Source organism: Haliaeetus albicilla, chromosome 1 (assembly GCF_947461875.1).
Source record: "Haliaeetus albicilla chromosome 1, bHalAlb1.1, whole genome shotgun sequence".
Lineage (NCBI taxonomy): Eukaryota > Metazoa > Chordata > Aves > Accipitriformes > Accipitridae > Haliaeetus > Haliaeetus albicilla.
The window spans coordinates 30315987-30335822 of record NC_091483.1 but is presented as its reverse complement, the minus strand read 5'-3'; the positions used below and the strand labels follow the sequence as shown (position 1 = coordinate 30335822).

General features: G+C 36.5%; 1 long non-coding RNA gene across 2 annotated transcripts; it reads right to left on the bottom strand.

The window, feature by feature from the left end:
- Nucleotides 1–915: 915 nt before the first annotated feature.
- Nucleotides 916–18541, bottom strand: LOC138685182 (uncharacterized). 2 transcript variants are annotated; one of them, XR_011324469.1, is made up of 5 exons: nucleotides 18179–18541; nucleotides 14593–14657; nucleotides 8249–8303; nucleotides 5218–5303; nucleotides 916–4704 (listed from the first exon to the last, which is right to left on the bottom strand). It is a non-coding gene; the product is annotated as an uncharacterized lncRNA (long non-coding RNA). The 2 variants fall into 2 exon arrangements; XR_011324464.1 differs by lacking the exon at nucleotides 916–4704 and having other exon boundaries at nucleotides 5082–5303.
- Nucleotides 18542–19836: the final 1295 nt, after the last annotated feature.

The following is a 19836-nucleotide window of genomic DNA, read 5'->3' as shown; positions in this document are numbered from 1 at the left end:
TCAGAGCAGCTGGGATCCCTATTTCAATTATGTGGATTTCTAGATGGCTCTCTCTGGAAAATATCTTAGCATTAAAAAAGCTTTATTAGGACTGATGAACATGTTTCATAGTGATCACTCTTACCATACCTCTCTCAGTTAGACAACTCAGATGTTTATTTCACAATTCCCTGAAGGCAGACTTCCAGCAGTGAGAGAGGCAACACTTGAATACATTAAGATAAAAGTTTTCAGTTTTGATGAAAATATAGAATTGTGTGTTATCAAAATAAGAACAGGTACATACAAATAACATCATGCAAGACATTTAATTTTAAGGGTCAATACAATACAAAGCAGTTTTTATCATTCAGTTTATAGGGCCTTCTAAAACTAAAAAAAATTAAAAAATAATTTAAAATTAGGTATAACATCCTGTAAATGCTTTTAACATTTACTATCTAAAACATATATGGAAAGTCACTACTGAATTCTGTTGGGTTTTTTTCCATTTCCTCTAAGTTTTAGACTATCAAGGATAGAGAGGGAAGATTTGGGTTTGGGGTTTTTTTTTTTCCTTTTTCGGTTTCATAGAAAAGGAATCATGGAGAACACTGTAAAAGACAAGTGAGAGGCATATTTCCTACCTCCCCAAAACATTAATGTCTGCTAAAGCATCAGCTACATATAAAAACAGAAAAAAATTTAAATACATATCTGCAGACTACTAATACATCTTCATCTTGTGTTATGTAGACTTGACAGACATTTAGACATATGAACAATAAGATGTATCCACATCATTGAAACAAAAATAACTTTATGGATTTAAATGTTATAACACTTCCTAAAGAATTTTTTTTTTAACTTTTTTTTTTTTTAATTCAAGCAATTTTGATTAATCGATCTCAGTACATCTCAGGTGCATGGAAGCTGAAAGGTTAGGTAAAGGACAGAATCAGCAGTACGCTATAGTGGTGTATTGGTAGCTACAAAAGACTACATTTAATTAAGTCCTCATTAGGAGTACTGCATACTATGAATAGCTTAATAGCAGTCTACCAGCAGTTTACATGATTACAGCTTCATAGTGGATTAAACCTGCCAACGTCAGCTTATTTTATAGTTCATAATTTACAGAAACTTTCTTCTTACCCATGGTAGATTTTAATAACTGGATTAATTTTTAGTTTGCTGAAATCATTGTGAAGACAACTGTCCTTTCTAGATAGCTCCAAAATAGACACAGAGATAAAAAGCATGCACGTTTCCACAGACACAGGTGCAATGCATTAAACAGTCACAAATCTATTCTCTTTCTACAGGTTACCTCCAGTTATAAGCTAGACTATAATTATCTAACTGGCCTTGTAAGCTAGTGGATGCAAGTATGCCCATGACATATCCAGGAAGGATGCAATTCAGTTTCAGAAGGCAACATGATTCACAAAAAATTTGCAACTGATGAAACTTAGAAGCAGAGTATTGGCAAAGAATAACATGCAGATTCTATCCAAGAGAGACCTTCAAGTGCTTCACTTCATGAGCAATCCTATTCATTTCAAAGCCTATGCACTCAGTTGGCTTAGGATTCTGTTGGGGCCACAAAATTCATACGAAGAGCTCCTTTTACTAGATTAGTTCATTTGAACTGAAGAAATGAGGCAAGTTTTCAGGTACAAAAGACCTTCTTAGTGTGACCATCCTGGAAAAATATTTCTTTAAACACAACCTGAAGAAGGGCTCAAGCTCCCAAAAGCTTTTCTTCCCCTTCTTATATCTCCTCACAGACACATGTATGCTGCATCTGTTGTTCTAACAAAAATAATTTTCTTCTTCCTACAAACATGGCCACGTGTATAATCTTAGACAAGCCTAACTACTACAATGCAGATATTATTTGCCGAGTGAAGGCCATGCAGCACTAGTGCCCACAGCTGTTATAAGACTCATCCCTACAATTTACATTATTTGGCTGAAAACAAGAAATAACACTTCCATGTGTCATCCTCAAAGGCTCTCAGCATATACAGGGTTAAATATTTTCATAATATAGAAGAATATGTAGGAGATTGCTTTATCTTTTTTTAAACAAAAACATGAGGATCATGTTTGAAGTAGATATCATGATGAATTAAAAAGGAAATTTAGAAAGTATTTTGATATATCACAAACGAATTTTGCATTATGTTATTTTAAGTACATTTGGCATTATTTGCTCCACTGACCCTTCAAGAGAACAAGAATAATCTTTTATTAATTTCTTCTTCTATATGCATACCAATAATGACAGGGTGAAGTAATGATCTGAAATATTATTGCTCATTCTTTATCTATCCATTCCTCCACAAAATAATGTAATAAAGAATAATTTATCAATGAGGAATACTGACATGTATACTTATTTTAAACTGTTGTTATTATTATAGTGGTTTATTTCTTTATTGGCTCTTTTTAAACATGATTTTATTCAAAAATATTATTGTGGCAACAATGAACTTCACTATATAGATTTGATATACTATGAGGTGGCAGTAAAACCAACAAAATTATCCCCTGCATATGGCCAGATGTGGTGGGTTTGACCTTGGCTGGATGCCAGGTGTCCACCAAAGCCATTCTATCACTCCATCTCTTCAGCTGGACAGGGGAGAGAAAATATAACAAAAGGCTCATGGGTCGAGATAAGGACAGGGAGATCACTCACCAATTACCGTCATGGGCAAAACAGACATGACTTGAGGAAATTAAATTAATTCATTACCAATCAAAAAATCACACTAGGGTAATGAGAAATAAAAGCAAATCTTAAAACACCTTCACCCCACCCCTCCCTCCTTCCTGGGCTCAACTTCACTCCCAAATTCTCTACCTTTTCTTCCCCCAGCAGCACAGGGGGACGGGGAATGGGGGTTGGGGTCCGTTCATCACATGTTGTCTCTGCCACTCCTTCCTCCTCAGGGGCAGGACTCCTCACTCGTCCCCTGCTCCAGCGTGGGGTCCCTCCCACAGGAGACAGTCCCCCATGAACTTCTCCAACGTGAGCCCTTCCCAAAGGCTACAGTTCACAAACTGCTCCAGCATGGGTCCCTTCCACAGGGTGCAGTCCTTCAGGAGCACACTGCTCCAGTGTGGGTCCCCCACAGGTCACAAGTCCTGCCAGAAAACCTGCTCCGTGGGGTCCTCTCTCCACAGATCCGCAGGTCCTGCCAAGAGCCTGCTCCAGTGCGGGCTTCCCACAGGGTCACAGCCTCCTTCAGGCATCCACCTGCTCCAGCGTGGGGTCCTCCACGGGCTGCAGGTGGGTATCTGCTCCACTGTGGACCTCCATGGGCTGCAGGGGGACAGCCTGCCTCACCATGGTCTTCCCCACAGGCTGCAGGGGAATCTGCACAGGCTCCGGTACCTGGCGCACCTCCTCCTCCTCCTTCTTCACTGACCTGGGTGTCTGCAGGGTTGTTCCTCTCACATCTTCTCACTCCTCTCTCCAGCTGCAGTTTTCTTGTTGCACAGCAACTTTTTCCCCTTTTTAAATCTGTTCTCCCAGAGGCGCTACCACCGTCACTGATGGGCTCAGCCTTGGCCAGCGGTGGGTCCAACTTGGAGCCAGCTGGCATTGGCTCTGTCGGACATAGGGGCAGCTTCTAGCAGCTTCTCACAGAAGCTGCCCCTGTAGCCCCACTGCTACAAAAACCTTGCCATGCAAACCCAATACACCAGACATTTCATTTTTAAGCAGCTTTCAAAATACAAATACAAGTAAGCTGTCTGTTAAAGACCTGGGATACAAAAAAGTACTTGAATTTGTCCCCCCTAGAAAATTCAATCAATAATAAAATATGACACAAGTGATTCATTGTTTCTCATGCAGTAAAATAACAATTTTTCTGATTAATAAATGAGTATAGTGAAGCTGTCATATCCAAAATTAGTCAAAAAGGAAGCCAATCTTTCAGTTTATTGGCTGGCAAACAGGTATGAGAGCTAGAACTGAGAGAAAATTGCACTTCTATTGGTTTATTCAAAATATACTTCCCCCACCCCACATACCTGAAGAGGCCAAGGTATTCTTCATCATTCCAAAATGATTTTGTTTCTCACTTTCACAGTAACAATCAAAATCTCAAAGTAGAAATCTGTTTCCTTCCTGGAAAAAATGTGCATAAAAATACAGTTGCCATGATTAATAAGATCTAAGTATTGACATATTTTAAGGACAAAATAGCAACAGTGCTGCAGCTACAGCATGCATTTGAACTCTAGCTGATATTTGATTCAAATTACCAGACCGATCTTCATTTTCTGACCAAAATTTCAGTACTTCTGTTTATTAGAATAATTGGACAAATAACCTTACAATAGCTACCCAAGGTAGACATTGTTTCAGACAATAAGCAGCTGAGAGTTTCAAAAACTTCCATTTCCCCAAGATGGCCTACTCTGCCCTGCTACGTGGCTTCCCGTTCCTTTCAGGAGAGTAACAGTTGGGCCCCACAGGACCAGAACCAGTGGCTCTTGCCCATAAAGCCTTCCCTAGAAACTTCAGAGCTTCCCATGACTTACACGTTCACACCTCATCCCAGTCTCTGTTTTTCCTTTCAGATATACGAATGGCTTCTTATGATTCCTCACAACTGGTAATCTACCCACAATTACCTTTTCATAGGTGCTACCCAGGACTGTTGATAGTGCAGAATATAAAGGTGCTTAATGTATTTTAATCAGCTAGAACAGAAGAACAATTTGTAAGTGTTAGAAATGAAGATAATTCCATATTGAGAGGATGCTGAGGCAATCTGTAGAGTTTAGAGACAGATGAAAACACTGTAGAATGGAAGCCAATAACACACTTCATTAACAAACGCAATGCCAGAACAGAAGGTGCAACTACACAAGTGCAATGCTGCATTCTGAATAAATTGTAATTGTTAGGAAAAGGACATTATGATCACACCGTTCTAAAACCTTGGTCAGTGTGCAACAGTGACAAAAAAACACTACAAAAAATGAAAAAGAAAGTATTTTTAAAAGTACTTTGCAGTTTCATAAATTTTGCAAGATGCTTTTCTCACAGATATCATTGTTTAGGCAACATGAAAAAAAAGTTGCACTTTCTTCAGGAATAATTGTTTAGTTCAGCTGAGCTAAGATGCACAAGAATTTGGCCCCACCAACCCTTTTTCATTCAATATTTTAAAAACAATACAGGAATGACAGTAATCTGGGAAGCTTTCTTACCATGGCAACTGCTGTTGTTCTTTCTGTTGTTGCAAGACAGATACAGGTTTCTGTAGTTTTTCAGTATTTTCTTTGACCTGAAATTTCTAGAACACAGAGAAATGTTAGTCTTTTAAAAATAACTCATTTTAAATTGTCTTTTATAGTCTTAATTCATATGAATCCTGTTAACATTAGAACTAATGATCTGAAGTCAATTTCAGAGCATACTGCTGGTTTCACATACTCTCTACATATCAGGCAAGTTTTACACTATATTTTAAAATGAAAAGCACATGTTATATTAATAAAACATTAAATAATAAAACTCTTGAAAATTGAACAACCATGGTTATTACAAAAACAGCAACTTAGTCATATTTCTCAACTTGCACATTTTATAGAGAACATTTATGCAATAGTTGCAAAAGTAAACACCTACTACAAAAATCAGGAAAGGTCAAAAACATTGATGACAAAAAAACTCCAAATTTCATTTTAACATTTGTAGCTTCACTCTTCAAATTATGTAATGTTATACTAACAATACAAGAATAATCTATTTGAATTTCTGTAAAAGAATATAGAAAACACTTCTTGCAGGTTATAATATGTACATTGCTACAAAGTATGATAGATACAATATAAGCATTTTAAAACATACACCCAGACAGTCATTTCCACCAAGTCTAACATCAGAAATGTGTTTGATTCCAGTTTCCTGAAATCTAATTCAAGGAAACACATAAGAACACGCATAAGTCTCAGTGACTTAAACTCTATTTGTGCTGTTATATGCGAGGCTCAAATTCCAAAAGGAAAATTGCTGAAAATGCCTACGCTGAGATGCCAGCGTATCACCGGTATTGAGGAAAAGAAGCAGGCAGGCACCGAATTATATGTACATTCTTAAATTTCAGTGCTAAGTGAATATGAGCTTAACTGAACTGGGATGATTTCATGAATGAAGGTGTTAATCCTCCTTAACTGTCTGCCTTTAGATCTACGTGACAACAGTAATACTGCAGGACTTCCAATATCCAGTGCCACATATACAGAATTTGTCACAAGAATTAGTATACGACATAAAAAGTTGCTCCTAAGAAAAAAAATACCCACCAAAAAAACCCCACAACAGGACAAAAAGAAGCCCTGAGATCAGGAGAGACAAGTCTAAGCGATTGGCTAGAACTCAGAAGCTCTTTCCAAAAAGCTAGAATCCATGATGTTAGCAGAGAAAAGAGGAAGTACTCCTGTGGGTGCTGAACCAGCCACAGGTATACAACTGCTGGAGGGAAGAGTGGAGTTGATTTAGAAGCATCTATCTTCCCTTATTTATATTCTTTTACCAGTAACACTGAGATTACCTCTTGTGAAAAATCCTTATAATTTTTAAAATATTTTTATAATGTTAAATAATATCTCCCAATACTGAAAATTTAAAATGTTAACTGCAAACTTTTTATTCTTTTTAATTCTTTAGGCATATTTTTGGCTTAAAGAGATTTTTACATTAAGGCTCAGAACTTCTTAGCAGTCTACTTCAATTAGTCAGTAGAATCTGATACCTATGCATATGCACCTTAGTTAAATGTGTATGCTCTGTTGTCCTGAAAGGCTAAGTAAAAATTTTTCAAAATGAAGACAGGAATTATCAATCTTTGCTAGCAACAGGTTTTATAATATAGGCCTGCAAACACTAATTACCTTCAGTGTACTGTTCTACCCTTTATTAAACAAGTGTCATCTCTAAATATATCTACAATTAATTGTCATGATAATATAAGTGAGTGGTTTAGTTTGGCTGATTAAAATCTGGAAGCAACTTACTTGTTTCCATTTTTGCAATGTTGAGAAAAATCTATCTCAGCAGCTAATCTATTTGGCAAAATGCATCCTTTTGCCTTTTAGGAGGATTCTCAGATGGTCACAATATATTTGCTAACAGAGAATCTGAGAGAGAATGAATGGTGGAACACCTTAACCACCTGACAATTGAAGAAAGGAGTAATTAATCATTGCAATTTAATTCTTTTTATTTCTTAGCAAAATTTTATATCTTTATCTAAATAAAAGTCATGAAATGTATTTTTTCCTTCTACAAAATTTTATAAAGCAAAATGTACAGAAAATGGAGGAGTACATTTAAAAATTTATTTTATTGTGTAAAAACATACTTGAATGAATAATAGAACATTTACAGATACTGTAAGCAGAAAGCAGTACCAAGCATTCTGTAAAACCAAAAGTATGGCATAAAAGTACCAACTGTTACACCAGACAATGTGCTATTACATTTTATCATTGTCAGTGTAGTTGAAAAGACCACAATTAATTATTTTCTACAAACAGAGGTGTGATTATCACCTAGTGAAGTTTCTCTTTGAGTAGATGTGTTGAAGTGTATTTCTATAAAATTGAAGGGAGCCCCTAGATGCATCTTCTGGCTGAAAAATAATCTGCTCTTGACCAAGAACTCTTCAAAGAAAAGCACAGGTGGTAATGCTAGCCAATTCTGTGTTCTGCAAGACTGGTAAACTTTGCTTATTTTCTTCTCTCTTCCCTAAAATTACTTTATGAGTAACACATTGAATCGTGTATCAGGCTATTTGTAGCCATACTTCAAAACTGCAGAAAGATTATTTTATGTTAAAATCTAAATGCATGATTTATTACAGGGAATCTGTAACAGATAAAACAGGAGGTAAAGGAATTTAATATAGGCCTAAAGAGGACTTAAATGCTAATCATGGAACTGTGCTGTAAAGGGAAGTAAACTTTATTATGGCTCTTTTTCTAACTCGGGCACCAGAACAAAAAATACAGCCTAACAGAGTAGCTGAAGTAATAGGATCCCAGCTGCTAGATCTAGAGGTCAATATTCCAACAAGGGATATTTTGTTACACATACAAGGATACAAAAGCTAGTAAAAAGTTACACTGCAGTACCACAGAGAGCTAAATTATTAATACAAAGAACAACTCATTCAAGAAATGTCTACATTAGGGATACATGTGTTTCTACACTTTGGGGTCAAAGCACATTCCTTACCTGCAGGCTGATTCCTCATCCTGATGGGACCGGGCACGAACCATCATCCCCGTTTCTGTGGATGGGAAAACTAGGTACGAAAGGGAGCAATGGTCATATTTTTAATGAGCAGAGAATGAGAATCCCCTCAGACATCAGCAGTGTAGCACAAATTTAACCCCTAAACAATAGAGCATTTACTGTTTAAGTGTGGCAAGCGGAAAGGGACCAAACACACTCCAACCTCCAGATTTATTCTTTTATAGCAGCTTAAACTTTGTAGGAAATAGATCTTTATGTTGAATATTGATGTAAAAATTTGTGCTAGTTTTTAGGCTCTTCTTACTACTAAAGAGGATACATGGGGTTATTGTAAATATATATCATGCTCTAGGTTTTTAAAAATTGTTAATTATCCCAGTTACTGTGATCTTTATCTTACCTTCCTAACTCATCCACTTTCTAATCACATTTCTCACATTTTAGCATGTTAAACTATGTCTTTGAATTCTATACTTGAATCAATTAGATTTAAGTATTCAAACAGCAGCAATGATGAATGAGCATGATACTCTTAGAATTTAGGGCAGAAGGACTAACAATTTAAGTTTATATATCTAAAAAACAATAGGCTATTCATCTCTGAATATAATCAGATGATAAAATGCTTTCAGCTGTGATTCAACATAAACATGGAACTCACAATGGAACTTTACAATGCTTAGAATTAATCATGTTCTTAAATGCTTCCCTTCAGTAGATGATGATTTAGACAGACCCAGGTTGCAATATAAGACTGTATCACACATTATGTAAGTACTGAATAACATATTTTAAAGGGATTATTATTTTGAAGTAGAGGTAGGGAAGTTGTGACAAAGAACAGGAAGACTATTCAACAAAAATATAAGTAGGAAAGCTGAAGGGCCTCAGAACTTTTTATTCCAAAAACAACTAGTAGAATGTCTAATACACCACCAGTCTCTTTTTTTTTTTTTTTACCATTTCTCCTCCAACATTTACGTAACTTCATAGCTTGTCCTTTTAACTGCATAGAACAACCCAGATTTAATACCATTGTGAGTAAAATATGTTCTGCTTTATATGGCAAAAAGTGTCAAAAGTGATTCATTTTGCCTTTAAACTCATCATTTCCACAAAAGAGCAAAAATGTAAATTCAGGAACAAAAGTGTAGATATATTTATCTGGGCATACTCAGTACCTAGCTCTCTTTTCATTAGATAGTTTTCTTGCTCACTAAATACAGATAATTCTTCAAAACATATTACTCATTGGGAAAAAAATAAAACTACTTCCAAAATTTTCAGGCATTTTTCATCTTCTTTACTTTCTTTTTAAAGACTTTTTTTTTTAAAGCTACCTGATAATCAGCAGGGTCAGGAATTCAAAAATCTTGCTTTTCCAAAACATGTAAACATCAAGGAGCTGAAGATCCAAATACTACTGTCCTTACACATGCCAAATTTTTTATTTTTTATGTTTTTTTTAACTTTCATTTGCAATGCTATGGGGATTTCACCATTGGGCTACAATGACCATTTAAGTGCTGAATCAGGTATTTCATGGTGTGAAATCTGTCTAGAGGTAAAAAGGCTTTTTTGCTGTAACTGATTTCAGACTTACACTAAACATCATTGGTCCAAGCCCAATATGGGTTGCCCTCCTCTTTTTCTTTATGGTCTGAAAAGGTAATTCTTCTGGAAATCTCCCCTATCCCCTTTTTTCTTTTTTTTGATAGAGGGGAAACTACTGTACAGACTCACATAACAATGGAGATTTTACTTTGTACTGAAGTAGGCTTATACAAGAGGAAGCTAACAAAAGATTTGGACTGATAGCAGGGAAGCAAATTGTACTGAGTAATCTCTGATGACAGTGTTTAGAATTGGAGCATCTAATGAGATGCACAGCTACGTTCAATAGAAGAGGACAAGCAGAAGGCTTCTGGGTGTACTTTAAAGGCTTGCTAGTAAGGAATTGACATGTGAGCTGAAAAGCTATGTCAAAATTAACATCTGTCAACAGTAAAGGAGAGAGGAGTTAAGACTGTATCCTCAGCAACACTGGTAAATATAGAAAGAATGAGTATCACCTTCTGAGTAATGTCCTTAACATTATACAGAAGAATCAGACAATGGCTTTTATGTCAAAAACTTGAATACATGGTAACATAGTATCTTGAGTCTCTGTAATTACTATCAGCACACACACACCCAAAAAGTCTCAGAACACTCACCCCAAAGTATGGTGGGGTATGGGGGGGGGGGGGGGGGGGGGAATATCTTCTGTCCAGTCTCTTAATTTAATGGCTCGAGCTTGTTCATGCAGTTCAGCATGGAAAACGGAAAAGGTGCCAAGGGCAATACCTCTCATTCTGACTGATCAGGGTCTGCAACCAGGTGTGTGGTGAGATCTGAGGATGACATTGTGGTGTCATTCAGAAGGTATTTCAGTGCAGGTTGTAAATGGCAGATAAAATAGTGGTAAGACACACATAATTTACATAGATGTAAATAGAATTTACATAGATGTTGCACAGGCAACTGGCCTGCAAGTCAGTGGATAAAACACAACCACTATAATTGTCAAGCAGAGCAAAAAGTGAGCTTCAAGGAAACCAGAGTTGCAAATGATTCATGACACATGAGCATTTGAGGACAAAACAGAGCAGCAAATGCAAAAAAGCTACAGAGGGCACCAAGTCTGTTCAACACAGTGACTGGTCACAACAGATGACCAAAAAGAACTGGTATGCCACCAAGTACTATTAACTTTACATCATCATGCACCAACCACAAAAGAGCATGCTATGGGAATGTGTCTTTTAGGGATGCATTCTACCATCTGCCCTTCCATCCACATACCACTACTAAACTGGTGTGAGATACAATCTTGCCAGCAGAGTGAAAGCATAATTCACTATTCATGTATTCACTTATGCAAAATCACGCTTTCCGTATTTAGATTGCATCTTTGGTATTTTGTTGATAGTTAGCTATAGAGCTTGTATTTTAGAGACATAGCCTTATTTAATAGCCTCAGAAGGGGAAAAAGAAGAAATCCAGCATCCACAGATACTATTCATATTGCTTCTTCATTAGGTACCAATCCTATAAATGAGGCAAACCAAACATGCTATTATAAATCAATTTGCATAGATAAATAACTGTTCATATTTCCTAGAAACCCAAATTAATGGTGAATTAGAAACTATATCTGCATTCCTTTGGCCAAAATCCAATATGTACATTTTTTCTAATTCTTATTTTCATTTCAAATTAACTTTTTATTTACTGTATTTTCAATTACAAGATTAAATACTAATGTCCTAGAATATCAGTCTTACCAATATTAGGTTGTGTAGCCTGAATACCAGCAGTACTTGGATTAACTGCAAACCTAGTGTTTTTTCTAGCTTGCAGTCTTCAGTAAATCAAACAGCAGTTTGACCAAATAGAATCTTTTTCATTGCTCCTGTTTTGTAGGACCCGAGAGCTGTGTGTGGTTCATTACATGTGCCAGGAGCTGGTGCGATTGATTTCTCAGGTGGAAATCTCTAGCGAAGCACAAGGAGAAAAAATATGCCAATGAGAGCCTACAGCACATTCAGAAACTACATAAACAGAAAGTGCTTATATCAGTACAGTATGTTTACAGTATTCTTTCTTTCTCTTTTAATAAATTCAGACACAGTGGCAGCTACCAGCTTAAATCTTTCTGGTCACATACGAGTGATTTTCAACCATGTATTAACAGCAAGCATTAACACCACTTGATTGTGCAAAATACTTTGCACATATGTGCACAAATACATAGCCATATGAATAGCTGAAAATATGCAAAACGTTTATTCAGTCAACCCATGCATTAGTGGTATAGCCATAGACATTTTCAAAGACATGCCTGCATTTGAAAAATTATGCCGTCCATTTGCAATTTAGATCACTGCTGTCTCTTTACATGGTGTATATTGAATACAAACAACATTGCCAAAATGAAAGTATTTTTATACTCAGATACTTAAATACCACAAGCCAACTAGTACACATAGCAAAACAATGAAGGTATGAAGGACTGTAAATTTACTGTAAATATATTTTAGGGGAAAAAATGTCAGCTTTGTGGACTGTCATGGTTTAACCCCAGCCAGCAACAAAGTTCCATGCAGCTGCTCACTCACCCCTCTCACAATGGGGTGGATGAAAGAATCAGAAGAGTAGAAGTGAGAAAACTCGTGGGCTGAGATAAAGGCAGTTTAATAGGTAAAGCAAAAGCTGCGCACACAAGCAAAGCAAAACAAGGAATTCATTCACCTCTTCCCATCGGCAAGCAGGTGTTCAGCCATCTCCAGGAAAGCAGGGCTCCATCACACGGAAAGGTTACTTGGGAAGACCATCACTCTGAACATCCCCCCCCCCCCCATCTTGCCCCAGCTTTATCTACTGAGCACAGAGTCGTATGGTCTGGGATATCCCTTTGGTCAGTTGGGGTCAGCTGTCCCAGCTGTGTCCCCTCCCAACTTCTTGTGCCCCCCCAGCCTCCTCGCCGGCGGGGTGGGGTGAGAAGCAGAAAAGGCCTTGGCTCTGTGTAAGCCCTGCTCAGCAGTAACGAAAACATCCCTGTGTTATCAACACTGTTTCCAGCACAAATCCAAAACATAGCCCCATACTAGCTACTATGAAGAAAATTAACTCTATCCCAGCCAAAACCAGCACAGGACATAAGTTGTGCAATGCCAGTTGGCCTCGGTGCCTGAGATTTATCGTTGGCATGGAGCAGAGTCCCTAGCTAACTGAATTTAATATAGTTAGATGTAAACTAAGCAAAAAAAAGTCTCACTGAAAGTCAATGTATTCCTAACTCATATGACTTTTAAAGTCCTACTCAAAACACATGACAAGAACTAATATTCCTCCACGAAATCATTTTTCAGTCACCAATACAAACATCAAATTTACCTACATTGACTTGTGCTCACCACCACAGAAAAAAACAGGTAAAACAATTTAGGTATGCAGACTTGGGTCTAGACTGATTCATTTGAATATTCAACCTTGCTTTTTTTTCCCCTTGTGTTTTATTTTAAAGAAATAAAAGCTTCCAAAGTATAAAGCAGCAGGGGGGGCCTTTAGAATTGCTAAAATTTAGCTATAAACTATTCAAAGCCTGGTTCTATATAACATAATCTATGTCACAGATTATGACATAGATTATTTGGGAATTTAAAAATTAGAATCAACAAAGTAAAAATCATACAGAAAATTTTAGTTGAATATAAATTGTGAGAAAAGAAGAAACTGCCTTGATGGCCTGATAACCCAAACCAGTAATTTTCTGAAGAGAAACTTCCTGAAAGTGTTTAAGAAAAGCCAGACTTATGCTTATCCAGCTATAATTTCAGAATACATTATTACTGAGTAAGAATAAAAAAACCAAAAAGATAATCTAATTGAGAGAGACAAAATTAGGCTTTGTCTCAAAAACTTGGGCAAATATCTCATGCTGCTGAAGATAAATACAGATGGGAGGAAAAATAGGCCTTTAATAAAATAACAAGGAAAGACAGATGGGAAGGAAAGGTTTGTTCTAACCTGTACTCCAGCATATGCATATTGCCAGCTTCATATTTGCTGAGTATTTCCTGATAATTTTAGAAATCAGTTTTCACATTTAGTCATGGAGTGGTGAAAATGTCACCTTGGATCACTAGCAACTGAAAGCCATTATTTAGTTTGGTCACACACACACACATATATATATAAATTAAAGATACTTTTAAACATCTTTCATGCTTCAGAAAGGGAGTAAACACCTCAGACATGATGAAATCCAGCATCTGACCTACAGTTCAGTGAATATCTCCTTTGAATATGCAACAATACCCACTATAAGTGCACACACCGTACACGTTGCATTGGTTTACATACTCAAAAGCAATTTCACTTATTTCTGCCATCATCCTTTCAGAGCACACACTTAAGTATTATGCATTACCTGAACAAAATTTATAACCACTGAAATGCCTGTGAAACCTCCTCCATGCATTGCATGTGGAATAACATGAGATTGAAATTTCTCATTTACATGAGAGTTTCAAAGCGTATACATGAACCCACACATTTGGTCCACAAATACTTTTATGTCCAAGTTGTATTCATATAGATCACATAAACATCAACAGTTACACTAAACAATGCAAAACCACACAGAAACAATGAAGCAGTCACAGAACACTACAATTATTATTTCTTGACAGTTATCTTACTGTTGTATTATTCAGGTTATTAGAATTCAAGTTATTATAATACTTAAGAGTGAAGAAAGAAAAACACGTATGGCTTACTTTGAACTGTTTTCCCTGTTCTGAAACTGACTTTTCATTTCATATTGCTCAGGTCCCAGAAAACCCTGACAAAAATATAACTAATGTCATAAATGTCTACATATATAAGTAAAACAACAATTGCTTAATGTATGTATAAACTTCATGTGAAGTTAAAAGTGAACCCATCCACACATTTCATTTTAAGGTAAATATAAATGAACTACTAACCAGTCAATGGCAGGATGTGGGGGCATATGGAGTCTTGAGATCTCTCCAAGATCTTCTAAAAGCATATTTCGTGATTATGTTATTCTCTAAAGGAGCTTAGTACCTTTGCCCCAGGCAATAACTACCTTCCCAACACACTAAAAGTTTTAAGTATGTTATCAAGTAAACCACTTGTGCATTTCATTATTTACAAATATAACCACAAAACTACTATTAAGTTTTATTTATTAAAATTTTCCAGTTTGTGGGGGTTTTGACTCCCTTGTTTGAACACTTTACAGCAAAACTAAGGTTTAATGGAAAGTTCTAAGGCTTTGCCACATTTTCTCCATAGTTCAGAGCACTCAAACGAGGTATCATGCTTCGTAGTGCAGACAGAAGTCTACTACACGATTCTACATGAACCAAGACAATAACTTGGAAATTTTTGCTCATGCAAGATTTGTATTAAAGACTACATATAGCTTGCGTGAATCTGTTTTGCTTTGGAGAAAACAAGACCAGAACTTGTGAAACGATAAACCTGCAGAAGAGCACTGCTTGTTTTGTTAGAATATAAACACAACAAAATAAATGAATAATATATCTCTATACTGGAACATCAAATAAAAGGACGATTTTTCTAGCCACCTCCATGCTACATGATAATACAAATTCCTGCAATACCAAATTGTATTTTGAGAGGTAATTTATAGAAAAAAAATTGTGTGGCACAGGTAGAATAAATTAATCCAAAACTATTTCACATTTAACAACCCACATCTGTCTTGCATGTTGACAAGGTATTGGCACATGCAGAGGTTTCTAAACCATTGCTGTTATCATCACTATTTTCTGAGTCTACAGAAGTGAGAGCATAAACACAAGTGTTTCCTCTCACACAAAAAGTATGATAAATTGTATTTAAATACAATTTTAAGTAAACGCTGGTTGTTTAAACTATTTTTGGTATGGATTTTGTACCAACTCAGCATTTTCTTAAATTACTATAGTATTGTATATTCAATTACAGGAAAGATTGTTATTAGAATACAACATGCTAGTGGTTTTTTGTGACCTGTAAATGGTGATTGATTGTCTAATTCATAGTACATTCCTTCCACCTTACACAACTGCAGAGATTTTGCATCTGCAAAATTTCTTCATACAGTTGCAACATAAATTTACATTAACCTGAGTTACCACGTATTCTGTGTTTCAGAAAAAAGATCTGTTCTGCACAATCAAACACAGGAATTTATTAAAAATCAAACAGCTTTAGATCAAGCAAGCCTAGTACAAAGAGATCACATGGCTAAAGAAAATAGAAAACCAACTTTGGAGTTGATCTGCAATAGTAAAATGAAAGACGCTGTCCTTCAAATTATGTACCTGGAATAAAAATTTTTAAAAATTCAGAGCAAAACTAAGTCACAAGTATTCTATAAATTGTATACAAATTACAACAGTACATGCCAACAATTTTTTTAAATCTCAGAAAAGATAATATTTAATGCAGTGTTTATGCACAGAGCTGCGCTAATTTGTCTCGCCCTTAGCTTGACTGGATCATAACAGTTCTGAATTTGAATAGCAGCAAAAGAAAAATATGAGATTCGTATATGCATTCCTGTCAGCCTGGCCGCTCCCCTCTGTTACAAATGTCAGAGCTTGCAACTGGCATTCAAAGCCATTTCCAGCAGCTCAAGAGGAAATATGTTTTGAAGAGACCTGAATAATGATAGTTCAACTGAGAACACTTCACATATAGTCCTAATGTGCCTGTTACTAAAAATACTTCACATAGGTGGGATCTGAAACATTTTAACTCTTATGTTATAGAGACTCGGGTTAATAATGCACATGCAACTTTTCCACTCGACCTACAAACTTTAAGACTAATGAGGTTTCCAACTAAATACATAAATCTATGAGAAAGTATTCCAGAAATTGTTAACACTTATTGTATAATCATTTGTCTCTTCTTTAATTTGGAGGAAAACCAATTACTAGTATTTGTAGTGAATATTAATAAGCAACATCAACTATTTATGATGATATGGGACTCTTACAATGTTCTGTCCCACACTGCAAATATGGCAATGAAGAAAGATCAGTATCTTCATTGCTAACAAAACCTACCCAATCACGGGATATGAAATTATGTCCGGTCTCCAAGACAGAAAGTTAACTTAGAAGGTGCAAGTAAAAAAATAATAGACACATTTTCCTTCATTTTCCATTTTGAGAAGTTTACTAGTTTTACGGACAGCAAAGCCTGTACAAGTATGTAAAACACATTGTTATATTAGACACTTAATAGGATCTCAGCCTTCTCAGGAGAAAAATGTAATTATTTCAATCAGTGATAAACACAATGTTGTAAATTAAGTCAGAAATATCGTTTACAATAAAATTCAGTTATATCAGACATTTTCCTAAATTTTAAAAATCAGCATGTTTTACTTTAGTACTATGCATTTACCAAATTTTTATTCCACCTGGTAAGATCTGTTTATATTACAATAGGGGTTTTTATAAAGAGCACAGAAAACTGCTATATGCAAGTTATTCACTACAGTAGGCAAGAATTAATTTTGTTCAGAGCAACTCTGCTATAAAAAGATATTACTACAATTAATTAAGTTTGACAGATTTTAATCATCATTCTCATATTTTTACCCTTTCATTAAACTAATATCATTATAATACAGGCTGTCCTATTGAATCATTTATTAGGAAACAGAATACTTGAACTAGCATCAGAGCATTTTGCAGTCTAGAATGGGTGGGAACACATATCAGACAAATTTAGGACTATTTAAGCACACAATTACATTTGTTATCAGCTATAGACTTCGTGAGAGTTTAGAAACTTTTTATTCTATGCTGTATGACAAGCAAAACATGAAAAAACCTGCAAATTTTGCTTACAGCTTTTTTAGCGATTCACAGATACCTATGAATAGAATTATAATCAGTGGTAGAAATACAAATCAGACAGTCATACCAGTGCTTTTACTTGAATGATTTTTTGTTTCCTTACAGAAAGTGTCACTGTATATTTTGGAAGTATTAAAACATTGAACCAGTCCAACCATGAAATATATTATATTTACACTGTCTTGAATCTAAAAATCTGGAATGTCTGCATATGGATTACTGAGGTAAATTCTTAGTAAATTCACTTATATTTGAAAGCATTTTCATCCCTATTTTAACGAAGAAACAGGAACCCTAACATAGATTTTAATCCTAAACTTAAGCAAAACAGATCACTGAAACTGGTTTACAAGTTATCCACAAGACCTTTACTTCCTCCACAAGAACATAAACAAATACTTCAACAAAACACCGATCCAACATATTAAAGACAAGTATATACATAAATGCTTACAATCAGTTTGACATAAACAGTCCCAGTGACAGACCCAGAGCTTCCAGGACTCCCAGCTCCTTCAAGTCTGGTGGGGACAGAGGAAGCCTTTGCGCCGAAGCAGTCTCTCCAAGAAGACCCTGCCGAGCAGGGATGATCTGAGATAACCTAATTCCAATCCTGTGAGGGCTTTGCAAGTCCCCAGTCCCCATCACAGCCTCACCTTGCCTGGGAGGCTGAGGAAGAAATGCAAGTCCTGCTGACAGCTTGCAAGCTCCAAGTCCATGGCTCAGTGAAGCTGCTAAGAGGTCTGGCAAGACACGAAGTCACCAACTGCTGTGTAGGGTCAGGAATGACTGACAAAGGACACATATCATACAGCTACATCCTAAGAATGAGAATATTTTGATCATTTTTAGCTTCTCTTACCAACAAAACCCTGAACTTCAGACTATTTGTCAGCAACCATGTACAGGGAACGCAGGACAAGTCCCACCATGAAAAAAAAATATTGAGCAGGAAACAGAAAGCACAGAATTAAAGTGAAGAGCACCATGCTTTCCATAACCTCAATTTTGTTGTTCAGCATTCCCTATATAAATAATTTTAAATGAAACCAAGAAAACTACTAGTTTGCATATGCAGAACCTTTACTTTGGTTTAAAGGGACAGGAGGAGAAAATAGAATGAAAAAGCTTGTAGGTCAAGACAAAGACAGGGAGATTACTTAGCAATTACCATTAAGGGCAAAGCAGATTCAGCTTGGGGGAAATTTACTTTATTGCCAATTAAAATAGATTCAAGGAGTGAGAAACAAAAAGACAAATATTAAAACAACACCTTTCCTTCCCACTTTTCCCAGGCTCAGCTTCACTCCAGTGCAGACTTCTCTACCCAACCCAAAGTGGCACAAGGGGATGGGAGTTACAATCAGTACACATTGGTTTCTCTCCTCCACTCCTTCCTTCTCACCCTTTTCCTCTACTCCAGCATGGGCTCTCCACAGGCCACAACTCCTGTCAAGGAAAATCTGCTCCAGCATGGATTCTGCATTAGCTGCATTCCTTCCAGAACATCCATCTGCTCCAGCATGGGTTCTCCACAGGCTGCAGGGGAAAATCTGCTCTGATGCCTGGAGCACTTCCTCCTCCTTCTCTGCTGTTTCTCACTCTTTTTGCTCCCCCCTCCTTTGTCTGCCTGACATTTTCTGCCTCTTTTTAAATATGTTTGCACTGAGGCACCAACTTGGCTGATGGGCTCAGCTCTGTCGTGGTGGGTCCATTGCAGAGGCATCTGGAAATGGCTGTGTCTGGCAGGAGGCAGTCCTTGACCCCTTCCCACAGAGGCCACACCTGCAGCCTCCCCACCCTGCTACCAAAACCTTGCACACACACCAAATACAAGTCAATTAATGGAAATGCAAGGACGTAAGAAAGTCTTCCTCAAGAGTTTACCTACTGGATAAAAAAACAACCGACTCAACCTGAGTAAGACAGAAGCATATACTTAAAAAATAATGGATAGGGGTAAATAGGGGTGATTAAAAAAAAATATACACCTTTACATAGTTATGCTTTCTTATAGCTATACTAACTTATATTTAACTTGCAGTCAGACTCTAGTTCTGGGGAAAAAAAAAAAATTGAATTCTGAAAAGACACCTATTCTTGACAACACAC